The 4,474-nt window shown below is 36.5% G+C and overlaps 1 long non-coding RNA gene across 1 annotated transcript; it reads right to left on the bottom strand.

Annotated features, from left to right (window-relative positions):
- Nucleotides 1-2,088, bottom strand: LOC136061267 (uncharacterized). Its single transcript, XR_010631205.1, has 3 exons — nucleotides 1,964-2,088; nucleotides 1,510-1,700; nucleotides 1-86 (listed from the first exon to the last, which is right to left on the bottom strand). It is a non-coding gene; the product is annotated as an uncharacterized LOC136061267 (long non-coding RNA).
- Between the last annotated feature and the right edge of the window lie 2,386 nt (nucleotides 2,089-4,474).

The raw sequence follows: 4,474 nt of genomic DNA on the forward strand, positions 1-4,474 counted from the left end.
TGGAATACACGGCCAAAAAACATGGACAACCAGGTCATTTCTTGCCCAACTTACTCTCTAACAGTTGTAAAGGTTTTCTACCTATCCTACATAATCAATTGAAAGCTCGGATTTATGCTAAAACACATGAGCTTGTTTAGACACCCAATATAAAAATTACGGCTTAATTTCTTTTCTAACTTATTTAAATGCGAAACAAGAGTAAATGAAGCGCAATCACAGGATCTACTTTAGTGCATACATATGAACAATAAACAATAAAAGTAAAGCACAAGAGTAAGAGAAGAGAGATGCAAACACAAGATAACACCAAAACGTGTTATCGAAGAGGAAACTGAAGAATTCAGTGAAAAACCTCTCCTCGACCCTCTAAGTCGAAACCGATCCACTAGTAAATAAGTTGGAGTACACGAATAACAAAAGACCCTCTAGGCCTAGTCTACCCAATGTACTTGAACCCTCCAAGCTCCTGCTACCAATGGACTTCTTGAAATCTTGTCTTCACTAACTTTTCGGATCTCGCAATACACCCAATTACATCCGTCAAGTCTCACCAGCTTCTTTTGGCAAATCCCCAAACCTTTCCAAGCTCCAAAACACCCTCTATACTCTGAATAGGTGTGGGTTGTGTTTGGGTACAAATCTCCTCTCAAGTTATGACAATAGGATGAATAGCTTTCTCTCTAGAAGATCGGTGTGTTGTGTTGTAGAAAACCTATTTAGGGTTTTTTCTCTTTGAATAGTCTCTCTTACTTTTGTGAGTAATAAGAGTATATATAGTATGGGTGAAGGGTAAGAAAGTCACACTTAAAATCCTCTAGGTAGAATGTTTCGCGGGTACCTCATAAGATAGCCTGTCTTGTGAAGCACTCGCGAAATGCAGCCTAGCACTTGACTCTTCACTTGTAGCATGTGCTTCTCATGTGCCCTTTTTGCAAGAACCTTTACTCGAGAGCTTCTAGCGAGCTAGTCACGAAACTGCACTGATCTTCATTTCATGCTCGATTCTTCACCAACTTAATACTAAACCCAATATAATAAAATCCCACAAAATACAAGGAACAACATTAAAGCAATTACAACACTTTTTGTCATGGAATAAAGCCAACATAAAACATAGTTGTAAATCACCACTTTGCATTAGCAAAACAATCGATCTAACAACTTTTCATGGCAATTCTAATGAGTAATGAACACATTCAATGACATGTTGTACTAGGCCTAAGCGGTAGAGGGGCATAGGTAATTATGCCCGTAGCTTGCTTCACTATTGAACTTTGCCATGTGATAAAATGCAATTTTGATTAAGAGATGAATGTGTATGATCACCGGATGACAGATTTTTTTCTTTGGATAAAAACCTTTTGAGTTGTGGTTGAGCTGTGGAAGTAGCATAAACAATACAATTATGCAAGGTTTTGTCACAAAAGTGATTTTTAATGAAAGCAGCAAAAGATAGCAGCACATTGAAACTTCTAGAACAAATGGCTAGCCAGATGACGTACACACCTGAACTAAGATCATGACACTTCTAAGGGATCAACAAGGTCTTCATTGAATTCACCAAATATATTTGGACATTCATCCCATTTGCCCTGCTGCCGAGCTTCCCAATATCCACCAACAAAGTGAAAGGGTCCATTATCACTTTCTTTCTGGAACCATCTGGGCCTCCACCCGTTTTCTTGCATTTTCCTTGCCTGTAAAATGAGGAGAAAGATGAATCACCAATAAAAAAGATAAATAACGATGCTTTGATGAATATGGACAAAATCTAAACCAGGTCCTGCCTGCCTAAGTAAAGTTAGATATAGGCTTTACGATTCTTCAAATTTAAAAATCTCTATATTTTTTTTTCCCACAAAAAAAAAAAAAAAAAAAAAAAAACACCACAAGAGAACCGAACACAAACAAACAAACAAACAAAACAGAAAAACAGATCAGAGAAGTACAACAAGACAACCAGAATCAATAGAGTTGGGGGAATCAGAATGTAGAACTTCTTGGGGGACATATGGGAGCCCAGAAAACCTGAGAATTTCATGTCACTTGTTTCAAGACTCATTTCAATTGACACTGATAATTATTGGCCACACTATTCACTATTAATTCAGTCTATTGTGGCACTTGCAAGACAACATATGACTATATATATTGAGGGTAAATGACAAATAACTCCATGTGATTAGGACCATTATTAGTTTACCCTCCTGACTTTTTGAATGTCATATTTTACCTCCCTGTACCTTGGACTAAATTGCAAAGTCATATTTTCCATCCAAAATCCAAATTGACGGAAAATGGCAAGAAAATGACAAAATACCATTTTTTGGTGTTATAGGTTTTGGAAGGGAAATGAATGTATTTGTCATTTTGATATCATTTTCCATCAATTTGGATGAAAGCATGATATTGCCTTTTAGTCCAAGCTGCAGGGAGGTACAGTGTTGTATTCAAAAAGTTGGGGTAAACTGATAATGGCCTCAACAACAGAGGTAATTTAGTCCAAGGAATACAGCTTTACAGACATGTATCGGTCATCCCCTTCTTATCCATAATGCACAAAATCCAATAACGTAGTATGACAAGATCAAAACATGCTAATTTGCATAATTACACACCATTCAGCATCCCCTTCTCAAGATCTAATCTTAGTAGAAGCCAACAATAAACAAATTGCTACCTAATTTTCTACGGAAACCATGATACAATATTTTCCAAATTCCTTAAGCTTCCAGCTTTAAATAAATCAAAAGCTACAGCATAAATCCACATCAAAATGATTGTGCATACACAGATTTTTGTCCACAACTGCTAAAGTTTCATAGAACATATATTGTAAACAGCAGCTGGCATCTGATATAAAGCTATTATAAACTGAAATCAGAACCAGAGACAGTCATGTCAGTGTAACTGAGGCTTTCTTTATCAATTCATCGAAAAAAAAAAAATGATTACATTCTAGAATGACGACTTGGTTTCTAGAAAGATACATCATAAATATATCTGACCATAGCATGGACTTTAGATGTACATACTATTAACTATAGCAAACAAAATATTTATATAAGCTGATGACAGTGTAGCTTACATGAACCTATTATGGCAGACTTAAACTGAAATTAAGAAAACCCTGGTACAAAACCAAGTTTAATAAGCAAGATCAGCAAATCATATCATTAGGTAGGCAGGCAGGTGCCATTAAGAGCAAAAGCCTACTCAACCTGTGGCTGACATTTGTCAATCCCACTTTGAGAAGAGCAATGCTTTTGACAGCTTTTTTCACAACTTGATAAAGTGACAAGGTGTGATTGGTGTAATATCACTCTCACATAGGCCCACCGCTAACATTACTTTTATTATTCACCAATCAAAACATGCCACATCAGCAATCTGAACATTTTTTGCCTTCCAAGTGTAAAAATCAAACAAGAAAAAGGAACACACAATTTAGCAAAGGAAGCTAAGATGTGTTTGCATGAGTGTTCATGAGAAAGAGGTACTAAGCATACCATTCTTTGCCCTCCGCATTCACCTTCTCATATTCGCCATTTTCCAAATGTCGTTGATCTGATCGAAGCCTCTAGTCCGTGGGTGGGAGCTTCTCCTTAATCTGTGATCAAATACCCGGGATCAGACAACTAAAAAAAACAATTAGAGATGCATAAGAGGGAAATGAAAATGCTGAGAAAATTGATTTGATACATCATGTCTACCTGCAGTCTTGGTGTCAGCTCATTTAGTGTGATTGCAAACGAAGTTAAGTTGTACCGAGTGAGATTAGGAGGCGGCTTACCCCTTTTCCATAGCAAGGATGCATCAGAAGAAGAAGTACGATCCTTGGGCTTGCCACTCCCATCATTATTAACATAATACATACTATCATCCCAATTCCCAAATAATGTGGCAATCTTTTTTCCCATAACATCTTCAACAAATCCATTTACCTGTGTAAATGTAGGATACAATTAAATAAATCTGCTAATCATGTCAGCAAATAACAATTAAATTATACAAATAAGTTCTATCAAGAATAGTGATACAGCATGTAGCCCATGCAGATATACGGTGATCGAAAAGTAAATGGAATTTAAAAGTTTCAATAACTTTTCCAGATATTTCGGTCAAGATAAAAGCATATGAATGGAATTCTCTACAAGTAGAATGCAGTAATAACCTGACGAGGATTTCAGTAGTCAAGAATAGACTGTTCTTTAAACTTGAGTTTGCATGAATATTCGCGATTACCATGTATGTGCATTGTCCCATGGTGACCACAATAAACTTTACCGAGGATAAGATTATAAATAGTTGTAGTGACCTAAGAATAGCATGATCATGTTTTAGAATATCAATGAAGCACCAATAGAAAAGAAAAGAAAAGCACAAGATCAAGACGACTGAGCAAGTCGATATTTTGCACAAACGTAATCGCACAACAATGCACACCCTGCTCCACTGGAAAATTTCACCA

This window comes from Quercus suber, unplaced genomic scaffold (assembly GCF_002906115.3).
Source record: "Quercus suber isolate HL8 unplaced genomic scaffold, Cork oak 2.0 scaffold_202, whole genome shotgun sequence".
NCBI lineage: Eukaryota > Viridiplantae > Streptophyta > Magnoliopsida > Fagales > Fagaceae > Quercus > Quercus suber.